Below are 11,645 nucleotides of genomic sequence, written 5' to 3'. Positions count from 1 at the left end.
TTATTTAGGAGGCAGAGAGGCTGCTGGGCTGTTACAAAGGCTGGACTTCATGATGCAGGCACGTTAGTTACAACGTTGGGAAGGTCGATTTGAAAGAGAACCCGAATCAGAATCAGGTTGACTGTCGCTGACAGATGCCATGACATTTGTTGTTTTGTGGCAGCAGCACAGTGCGATGCATAAAAATTATAAGTTTTGATCAGAAGTATAAAAGAATTAACAAATGGTGCAAAAAGAGAGCAAAATAATAAGGTAGTGTTGTTGGACCATTCGGCAGTCTAGATGGTGGATGGCTGCTTCACCTCGAGTGTGTGTTTTCAACTCCTGTGCCTTCTCCCTGATGGTAGTAATGAGAAGAGGGATGTCCCAGGTGTTGAGTGTCCTTGGTGATGGGACCATCTCATGAAGCATTGTCGTTTGAAGATGTCCTTGATACTGGACTTGATGATGGGACCATCTCGCGAGGCATTGTCGTTTGAAGATGTCCTTGATACTGGACTTGGTGATGGGACCATCTCGTGAGGCATTGTCGTTTGAAGGTGTCATTGATGTTGGACTTGGTGATGGGAATGCTGGTGCCCATGATGGGGCTGACTAAGATTACAACCCCCTGCAGCCGTTTCTGATCCTGTGTAGCGGCTCCTCCTTACCAGGCAGTGATGCTCTCCACGGTATCTACCTCTACAATCTTTAAGGTGAGAGGTTGTCAGGGTGGGATCATTCCAGAGTTTGTGACCAGGGTAGGTGAAGGGGTGATGCTGGAGTACAGGTACACCGAAGGATGACTAGGTATTAAGATTAGGGAGTGACAAGACCTGGCAGGTATTTCAATCCCATTCATTCATCGGAAGTTCCCGTAGTGACTTTGAGTAGAAATGTGAGTCCTTTGTTTGCCATGGTATCTGAGAAATACAATGGGGAGAATTCAGATTCTCTGATCCCCGGATCAGTTACAATTAATAGTTTAAGCCTTAAGCAATTCCCCGCAGCCCTTCCCCTGCTAATCCACATACCAGTCAATCCTTCCATCTTGGGCTCAATCCTTCCGCCTGTGTGTTCAGGAAGGAGGTTTCATTTCAGGCTCAAATGCCTTTCAGATGTTTGATTGCAACATTACAAAGTGAGGCCATTCAGCTCATCACTTGGAAGATCACCAACTGATCCCACACCCCCTAATAATTGACGGTCATTTGTATGTGGTACACTGCCCTGCAGCCGGAGGGCAGCATATTTCACAAACAGGAGGAAATCTGCAGATACTGGAAATCCAGAGCAGGATGCTGCAGGGGAAACAGTCGACGTCTTGGGCCGAGACGAGGTCTCAGCCCGAAATGTTGACTGTAATGCTGCCTAGCTACTGAGTTCCTCCAGCAGTTTGAGCATATTTCACAACGCCAGTGACAATAAACATGATTCTAAGATAAGATTAGATTTATTTATCATACGTACATCAAAAATACAGTGAAATGGGTAATTTGCATCAAATCAAAGCAGCTATGCTTTGGCGCCAGTGTAGCATGCCCACAATTTACTTACACTAACCCTACATCTTTGGACTGTGGGAGGAAACCAGGGCACCACACGGTCACAGGGAGAATTTGGGAACTCCTTGCAGACACTGGCAGGAACTGAACCGGGGCCGCTGATTCTGTAATAGTGTTGCGCTGCCGTTGTCTTGTTATTAAAGCAAAGATGTAGAAATGTTGGGAGCAATGCAGAAGCAGTTTCCTGGTCTAATAATTATCGTGGGCAGATTGGCACGTGAGGAGGTGTTGGACAGGGTTAGCTTTGTACGCAAGAGGCGCCAGTCGCTGGGAGCTGAAGCACTGCTAGAAGTCAGTGGGAGTTCCAGAGATTGAGGGGTGACTTGTCTGGAAGGGTCTCGACTGGTGGATGTGGAGGGGGGGAACCTTGAACTCACGGTCACTGTTTAAAAGTAATGGCTAAATGCTGAGTGCCTTTCTCCTGGAGGGTGGTCAGTCTTTCAAATTCTCGTAACGCTGTTACAGCGCCAGCAATCCAGGTTCAATTCCACTGCTGTCTGTAGGGAGTTTGTTTGTTCTCCATGTGACCGTGTGGGTTTCCTCGAGGTGCTCTGCCTTCTGTCTTCAGGTCTGAAGCCCCTGATTCCTGCAAATTCCCTCACCCCCTCGCCGGGATCTAGGCATCTTTCTGAAAGCCCATTTCTCACAGAGCGAGGCAGCAGACCCTTCAGCCATCAAGTCTGTGCTGACCTTCATGCAGCCATCTTATGCTAATCCCATTTTGTCCCATCGAACTCTCCCCAGGTTCCATCACTCTAATAACAGCATGTGGGCAAGGTACCATAACCTCTCTGGTGCCATGTCTTTGGAACGTGAGAGGAAGCTGCAGCACCCAGTGAAAACCCTGACGGACCTGGCAGCACACTCATCCAAGACCTATCTCTTTTAGGTCTCTCCCACTTGTTGCAAAAGGTGGAATCTCACCTGCCTTCTTCAATTTGTGAGCACTTTGGAGACTGGCTGATTTGTAACACCTCTCACGCCCGGCCAGAGGCCCGACAGCACTTCTCATCGAAGGGTCAGCTGGGGAACGGTGAGCAGCTTCACATTCCTGGTGTGGGCACTGCTGAAGATCTATCCTGGGCCCCACACATCGATGCAATTATGAAGAAGGCATGGCAGCGGCTATATTTCCCTAGGAGCTTGAGAAGATATGCTACGTCAGCGAAGACCAGCAAATTTATACACGGAGAGCATTCTGACTGGTTGCCTCAGGGTCTGGTGTGGAGGGGCCGCTGCTCAGGATTGGAAAAAGCTGCAAAAGGTCATGAGCTCAGCCAGCTCCATCCTGCGCACTGGCCTCCCCACGAAGGACATCTTTAAAAGTTAATGCCTGGTCCATCGTGAAGGACCCTCACTGTCACTACCGTCAGGGAGGAGGTACAGGAGCCTAAAAACACACACTCCATGGTTTAGAAACAGCTTCTTCCCCTCCGCCATCAGATTTCTGAATGGTTAATGAACTCATGAACACTACCTTGCTATTTTGCTGTCTTTTTGCACTACTTTTTATTTTTAAAATACTTACTGCAATTTATATTTTGTATTGCACTGTACTGCTGCCACGGAGCAACAGATTTCACGACATGTGTCAGTGACAATAAAGCTGATTCTCGTTCTGATTCTGGGACCTCCCTGATTAACCACGGAGGTACTCATCTGTGTGGGAGGTCTTCTTAACTAGAGCTTGTGTCGGGCTGATAAAGGGCAGATATCGGCACTTCAGAGTGTACTGAATACACTCCAGCTTTATGAATATGAGCCATGATTATGTTGTCAACATCAAAGCCTCTTTAAATGAAACCCACAAAGGAAGCCAAGTGAAAGGTTTAATGACTATTCGTCACACCCTTGGTGTTGAGTTGTGGAACTCTTGCCCAGCGAGATGATAGTTTTGCACGGCACATTGATATCCGAGTCTGGTCTTGCTGCATGAAATGATATCACAGTGTAAGTCCTCTCTCATCCCCCATGTGTACAGATGTAATGGTGAAGGAAGGGTGTCATACACGGATCACAAGAGGAAGGAAATACAGAAGGGCTCCAGTCTCCATAATTCTGCCCATGAGATCTTGCGCTTAGACAGATCCCATTTTGTCCAGGCACCCTGGGACCCTTGTTCCACTGCCTGTGAAATCCTGGGACCCAAACTGTAAGCTCTGTGGTCAAAAGGGGTCACTGGCTCATATACTGTCCGGGTGTAAAGCAGCTCTAACTCAAGGACGGTACAGGTGGTGCCATGATAAGATGCTTCTGGCTCTTGCTGACACACTAGAGTGGGAGAGATGCAAGAAGAGGACGGCTGGCACAGATTTGAGGGAAGCCATCACCTTCATCAAAGAGGGAGCCAGGCCTTTCGTAACCAAACAACCAAAGCCCAGTCTGCTGCTAATGGCCAGGTCCTGGGAGATGAGGGTCGATGTGGGAAGGAGGTTGAAGTTCCCGGATGTGGTGCACACGACCCTACGCCCGGACATTGTACTGTGGTCAACTGAAGACAAGAAAATAATTCTGGTTGAGTTGACTGTGCCATGGGAGGAGGGATGGGAAGAGGCCCATGAGAGAAAGGCCTTGAAGTACCAGCCCTTAGTGCAGGAGTGTAAAGACAAGGGATGGCAGGCATGGTTGTTCCCTGTGGAGATCGGCTGCAGAGGTTTCCCAGCCAAATCAACATGGCAGTTGTTGTCAGATCTGGGCCTGGACGAAAGGAGCAAAAAACAAGCAGCTTGTAGGATGGGGGAAGAGGCAGAACGAGCCTCTTGTTGGATTTGGAGTAGGCGAGAGGAGGGAAGCTGGAAGCCAGGAGCAGATGGGCAGTGATTTGGCCACCACTGCCAGCCCACCAACTAGAAAGTGTCGTGGTTAAGTGTCGAAACACTTGGTGAAGGTTGGGAACCACCTGATGACATCTGCTCCTGTCTGAAGGCTACTGTTACCTTGTAAGGTAACTGGAGAATGCACCCTAACAGGTGTATGTAACAAGTATTACATAGAGGGAGGTCCTTTCCCCAGTGAGTATTTGCTGGTTCTGAATCAGGTTTATTGTCACCTGCCTGTGCTATGAAATTTGTTGTTTTGTGGCAGCAGTACAGTGCAAGATGTAAAAATAATATACTACAAGTTCCAAAGATGAAGAAGTGTGAAAGGGGAATGATGCAGTGATGTTCATGGACCATTCAGAAATCTAATGGCAGAGGGGAAGAAGCTGTTCTTAAATCATTGCTGTGGCATTTCAGGCTCTCATGCCTCCTCCCCGATGGTGCTAATGAGACGAGGGCACGTCCTGGGCGGTGAGGGTCTTTAATGAAGGATGCTGTCTTCTTGAAGCGCCATCTCTTGAAGGTGTCCTGGATGGAGGGAGGGTTGGACCCGCGATGAATCTGGCTTAGTCTCTTGTGATCCTGTGCATTGGAACTTTCATGCCAGGCAGTGGGGCACTCAACCAGAATACTCTCCGCCGGACATCTGCAGCAATTTGCAAAAGGCTTTGGTGACATACTAAATCTCCGCAAACTTCTAATGAAGTGTAACCTCTAGCATGTCTTCTTTGTGACTTCATCAATGTGCTGGACTCTGGATAGGTCCTCTGAGATGTTAACAACCAGGAAACTGAAGCTGTCTCTCTTCCCACTGCTGACCCCTGAATGAGTGTGTGTATTCTGATTTCTACCTCTTGAAGTCCCCAATCAGTTCTTTGATTTTGCTGACGTTAAGTGTGATTTTGTTGTTGTGATAACACTTAACCAGCCAATTATACCTCCTTGTTGCCATCTGAGATTTTAACAACATCAGAAGTGTCATCAGTGAATATATAGACGGAGTTTTGAACGGTGCTTGAGTTGCACCTGTGCTGATAGTCAGCGACAAGGAGATGTCGTCACGTTCTGTACTGACTGTGGTCTCCTGATGAGGAAGTTGAAGATCCAGTTGCAGATGGAGGTACAGAGGCCCTGGTTTAAAAGGATGGTAATTAGTACTCAGTGGAGAATGGCTTTGAAAGCTGAGCACCCTGATATACGTTTTGCCGTTGTCTAGGTGCTCTAAAACAGAACGTAGAGCCAGTGAGGTTGTGTCTGTTGTAGTCCTGTTGTTGCAGCAGGCAAAATGATGCCATATTAAACTAAATGTCTTCTGCCGACACAGGATCCATGTCCCTCTATTCCTTGGATATTCTGCCCAACAAAGTGCCTCTTGAATGACATTATTACATCTGTTCTTCAGATTGCAACTTTCAGGGAATTAAATTAACCGAACCCCTGTGCATCTCCCGGCTGGAGTTAAAGTTTACAAAAGGTGCTCTATTTTGAAAATATTGGGGAGTTGTCCCTGAAGTCCTGACCAAGCTTTCTTCAAGCATTGTTAGAAATAGGCGGATAAACAGTAGATTTTAAGATCAGCTTTATTTGTCACACGTACATTGGAAAATCGAAGTGTAGAGTGAAACACGCTATTTGCGCCAATGACCAACACAGTCAGAGTATATGCTGGGGCAGCCCACAAGTGTTGCCATGTCTCCAGTCAGCGTAGCCTGCCCATGGCTCACTAACCCGAACCCATACGTCTGTTTGTTGGAATGTGGGGGGAAACTGGAGCACCTGGAGGAAACCCATGCAGAGACGGGGAGAACGCACAAATTCCTATCAAACCGTGGAGGGGATTGAATCCCTATCATTCGATCGCTGGTGCTGTCAAGCATTGCACTACTGTTACCCACCTCTGGCTATGACTGCAGTGCTGTTTGTGGGAGCTTGCTGTGTACAAATGAGCTGCTACAATACCACAATGATTCTCTTAGGGTGGATGAAGGTTGCTATAGGAATGCGGAACATCTTACAACCTATTTACTAACTCATCTCGTTCTCAACTGTTTCCAGATCCCATCCAGTATGTCGTCCTGCAGGGGCCTCTCGCAAACAGACCGGTAGCAAAGTGAGAGAAACACGAATGGGACAGGTAGGGCACAAACTCGGTTCCATCTCAACTGTCTTATCCTTGCTGATGTTAGCATTTCCCTTCAAGCCATGCAGATGATTAACGACTCAGTTAAAACACAGCTCATTAAAGGTGCCGTCACAGGTAGACAAGGTGGTGAAGAAGATGTTTTGCACGGGACGTTCTGTTGCAATTGCATACTTGATGGTGAGGCTGCTCTTGGGGTAATGTGTACAGATTTGGCCGTCCTATGGGAAAGATCTGGTTAAACTGGAAAGGGTGTGGAAAGGATTTATGAGACTGCTGTGAAGACTAGAATGCCTGTGTTGTAGGACCAAATTGGCCAGACTAGGCCTTGATTCCTTGGATCATAGCAAAATGAGAGGTGATCTGATAGAACTTAAGATTATGAGAGATATGGATAAGGTGGATGGAAACCGGGGTAGAAAGGTCCCAATCCAGGGACAGTAAGTTAGAGTGAGAGAGGATGGGTACGTGGAGGGGTTTGGAGCAGGGGTTCCCGTTCCCGACCTGGATGGGTACATGGAGGGGTTTGGAGTAGGGGTTCCTGACCTGGATGGGTACATGGAGGGGTTTGGAGCAGGGGTTCCTGACCTGGAGGGGTACATGGAGGGGCTTGGAGCAGGGGTTCCTGACCTGGGCGGGTACATGGAGGGGTTTGGAGCAGGGGTTCCTGACCTGGATGGGTACATGGAGGGGTTTGGAGCAGGAGTTCCCGTTCCTGACCTGGATGGGTACGTGGAGGGGTTTGGAGCAGGGGTTCCCGACCTGGACGGGTACATGGAGGGGTTTGGAGCAGGGGTACCCGACCTGGACGGGTACATGGAGGGGTTTGGAGCAGGAGTTCCCGTTCCTGACCTGGATGGGTACGTGGAGGGGTTTGGAGCAGGGGTTCCCGTTCCTGACCTGGATGGGTACGTGGAGGGGTTTGGAGCAGGGGTTTCTGTTCCTGACCTGGATGGATACATGGAGGGGTTTGGAGCAGGGGTTCCCGACCTGGACGGGTACATGGAGGGGTTTGGAGCAGGGGTGCCCGACCTGGACGGGTACATGGAGGGGTTTGGAGCAGGAGTTCCCGTTCCTGACCTGGATGGGTACGTGGAGGGGTTTGGAGCAGGGGTTCCTGACCTGGATGGGTACGTGGAGGGGTTTGGAGCAGGGGTTCCTGACCTGGATGGGTACATGGAGGGGTTTGGAGCAGGGGTTCCTGACCTGGATGGGTACATGGAGGGGTTTGGAGCAGGGGTTCCCGACCTGGATGGATACATGAAGGGGTTTGGAGCAGGGGTTCCCGACCTGGACGGGTACATGGAGGGGTTTGGAGCAGGGGTTCCCGTTCCTGACCTGGATGGGTACGTGGAGGGGTTTGGAGCAGGGGTTCCCGTTCCTGACCTGGATGGGTACGTGGAGTGGTTTGGAGCAGGGGTTCCCGTTCCTGACCTGGATGGGTACGTGGAGGTGTTTGGAGCAGGGGTTCCCGTTCCCGACCTGGATGGGTACGTGGAGGGGTTTGGAGCAGGGGTTCCCGTTCCCGACCTGGATGGGTACATGGAGGGGTTTGGAGCAGGGGTTCCTGAGTTGGATGGGTACATGGAGGGGTTTGGAGCAGGGGTTCCTGGCCTGGGGTCCCAGACCCCTTGTTTGTGGTAAGGCTCCATTGCATAAAAAGGTTAGGAGCTTGTGGTTTGGAGGGATACGGGCTGAATGCAGGAAATTGGGACGAGCTGGCCGGGTACCATGGGTCAGCATGGACTGGTTTGAGCTGAAGGGCCTTTATCCGTGCAGTGTTGGTCTGTTCTGTTGTTGAGCCTTTCTTCATCATTACATGCGTTCAGGTGGCAGTTCCAGTACTTTCGGCTGGGATGGATTTACACCGACAATCCCAGGAACACTCTGCATTAGGATGAACCTATTGGCGCTCTGTGATAAGTTTTAACCACATTCATTCAGGTCAACCTTTAACCCCTCTCTTAGTTTGGAGGAGAGAAGGACGATCGAGATTAACATGTTAGGAGGTAAGTCAGGGCACAGCAAGAAGTAAAAGATTTGGAGAGAGTCTGAAGGAACAAAATTGCTGGTAACTGAGATTAGGAAAGTGGATAGTTGATCGCTGGTATAGACATAGTGTTTCTATAGAACACACACAAAATGCTGGAGGAACTCAGCAAGTCAGGCAGCATCTATGGAAATGAATAAACAGTCAACATTTCAGCCCGAGGCCCTTCATCAGGACCGGGAGGGAAGGGAGGAGATGCTGGAATAAGCCGGTGCGGTGGGGGTGGGGGGGGGAAGGAGCACAAGCTCTAGTGTGATAGGTGAGGGTGAAGTTAGGCTGGTGGGGGAGCGGGGAATGAAGTGAGAAGCTGGGGGTTGATTGGCAGAAGAGATAAAGGGCTGAAGAAGAAAGAATCTGATAGGAGAGGACAGTGGACCATGGGAGAAAGGGAAGGAGGAGGGACACCAGAAGAAGGTGAGGTAAGAAGGAAGCCAAAATGGGAGAGGGAGGAGTATTTACCAGAGTTTAGAGCAATTGATGTTCATGCCATCGGGTTAGAGGCTACCCAGATGGAATATGAAGTTTTTCACCTCCAACCTGAGAGCGTCAATAGCGGAGGCCATGGGCTGACTTGTCAGAATGGGAATGGGAAGTAGGATTAAAATGGGTGTCCACAGGGAGACGCTGCCTGTTGTGGCAGACAGAGGTAGCCTGAGAGTTTCTGTGCTGTAAGCCTCTATTGTTCTGCAACTGTAACAACGATCTGATACACCTTCGACATTGAAGAGTTCATTAATTGCTGTGATTGCTCTGTTTAGTAACATTACAGAGGCAGGTTAGACCGACAGATGCTCTCTAGGACCATAAGGTATAGGAGCAGAATTAGGCCGTTTAGGACATCGAGTCTGCTCCACCATAACTGAGCCATTTCTCTCTCAGCTCCAGTCTCCTGGTTTCTCCCCGTGTCCGTCAATGCCCTGACTAATGAAAGATCTATCAACCTTTGCCTGAAATATACCCAATGACTTGGTCTCTATAGCCGCCTGTAGCAACTAGTTCCACAGATTCACCGTACTCTGGCTAAAGAAATTCCTCCTCACCTCTATTCTAAATTGATGTCCCTCTGTTCTAAGGCTGTGCCCTCTAGTCTTAGACTCCCCCACCATAGGAAACATTCTCTCCAAGTCCACTCTATTGAGGCCTTTCACCATTCGATAGGTTTCGGTGAGGTCAGTCCTCATTCTTCCGAATACCAGTGAGTCGAGCCCTTCTTTCTGCCAGCTGACTTCTCCCTGCTACTCCCCAACCGCACAAGCCCGGATGATTGATTCCAAAGTATTAATGATAACTCCGCTCATAACAGGGGGTAATAGTTCAGCTTTGATCATCTCTGCACAGGAAACAGAGCAGACCTAGTGGAAATTCATGTCTTGAGTTCGGTGGAGGAGATCCTCGTCCATGCAGGGACTGGGGCTGGGGAGGGAAGATCAGCACTTATCATTGTAAAAGCAGAAAGTGATAACAATCCCCGAGAATTTGATCGGATTGTCTTCCAGCTGAATCACTTAAGGTTGGCTGCATCTTTGCACGTTGTAGATGGATCTGTTCGGGTTGAACACAGCTCATTTCAACCTGGGGCATTCAAAGCAGCACACTTTGAGAGGTTGATGGAGGGTGAGAGGCGACTTGATTAGCTTTACTTGTGGCATGTACTACGTTGACACATTCAGTGAAATGCGCTTTTTGCATCAAATCAAATCAGCGAGGGCTGTGCTGTGTAGCCCAGACATGTTCCGTGCTCTGACGCCAACTTAGTATGCCTCCTCCACTGCCTGCAGCAATGAATTCCACAGATTCACCACTCTCTGCTAAAGAAATTCCTCTTCATCTCCATTCTAAATGGATGTCACTCTGTACTGAGGCTGTGGCCTCTGGTCCTGGACTCATCCACCATTGGAAACATCCTCTCCACATCCACTCTATTGAGGCCGTTCACCGTTCGATAGGTTTCAGTGAGGTCACCCCTCATTCTTCTGAATTCCAGTGAGTGCGGCCCAGAGCCATGAAACTCTCTTCATATAACAAGCCATTCAATCCTGGAATAATTTTCGTAGCCTCCTTTAAACCCTCTCCGATATCATTACATCTTTTCTTAGATAATGGGCCCAAAACTGCCCACGATTCTCCAAGTGAGCCCTCACCAGTGCCTTATATAACCTCAACATTACATCCTTGCTTGTATATTCTAGTCCTCTGGAAATGAATGTTCCAGTTGCCTTCCTCACCACCCATTCAACCTGCCAACCTTTAGGGAATTCTGCATGGGTGAGTAGGCGGCTGTCAGCGGTAGATTCCTTACACAGCGTGGCAGGTGCCTGGAATGCAGTGCCAGGGGGTGGTGGCAGAGGCTGACACAGTAGGGGCCTTTAGGAGACTGTTGGGTATAAGAAAATGTCTGGTTATGGGTTATGTGGGAGGAAAGGAGCTGGACTGCTCTGTGTTCTAAGCCAATGGGAATTGAAAAGGCAGCAGGAACACAGTGCGTTGGCTAACATGTGTGAAGGGGTGCTGGAGGCTGATTTTATCTGGAGAGCCTTGGCTGTGGGAGCCAGAGCAGACTGTAGTGCCCATAGAATCTGCTGCACCCTTCACTCAGGGTGTGATTCATCTGACTGGAACAAACAAGGTACTGGAAGAACTCAGCAGGTCAGGTAAGCTCCAGCACCTGCAATCTCTTGTTCATAGTTCAAGTTTCATAGTGATTTTATTATTAAAGTATATGTATATGTCACCATATACACACCTGAGATTCATTTCCTTGTGGTATATTCAGTAAATACAAACAAACATCATAAAATGAAAAAGTGCTCACAGCAAGACTAACAATCAATGTGCAAAAGATGCCGAACTGTGCAAGTAAAAAGACAACAAAATATAAATAAGCAAAGAATAAATATTGAGAGAACATGAGACGGATTAGAATCGGAATCACTTTATTGCCAGTATGCGAATTCAGTTCAATTCAAATTCAGTTAATGGACGTCAGTGATTCCGAAAGCAGCTTGAAGATTGTAGAAGAAGAGAGACAGGAAGGAAGGAAGATTCAGATTTCTGAGGATGGGTTACAAGTATGAGCAGTGGAGTTTAGTGTT

The 11,645-nt window shown here is 48.7% G+C and overlaps 1 protein-coding gene across 3 annotated transcripts in view; it reads left to right on the top strand.

Moving 5' to 3' along the window:
* Positions 1–11,645, top strand: part of lzts2a (leucine zipper, putative tumor suppressor 2a) — a 237,088-nt gene that overhangs the window by 78,268 nt on the left and 147,175 nt on the right. For all 3 annotated transcript variants that reach the window (XM_072238886.1, XM_072238887.1, XM_072238888.1), the window contains exon 2: positions 6,419–6,497. The gene's annotated coding sequence lies outside the window, so the exon portion shown is untranslated. The remainder of the gene's footprint in view (positions 1–6,418; positions 6,498–11,645) is intronic.

The sequence above is a fragment of the Mobula birostris genome, chromosome 21 (genome assembly GCF_030028105.1).
Source record: "Mobula birostris isolate sMobBir1 chromosome 21, sMobBir1.hap1, whole genome shotgun sequence".
NCBI classification, from domain to species: domain Eukaryota; kingdom Metazoa; phylum Chordata; class Chondrichthyes; order Myliobatiformes; family Myliobatidae; genus Mobula; species Mobula birostris.
This window is presented reverse-complemented; position numbering and strand designations above follow the sequence as displayed.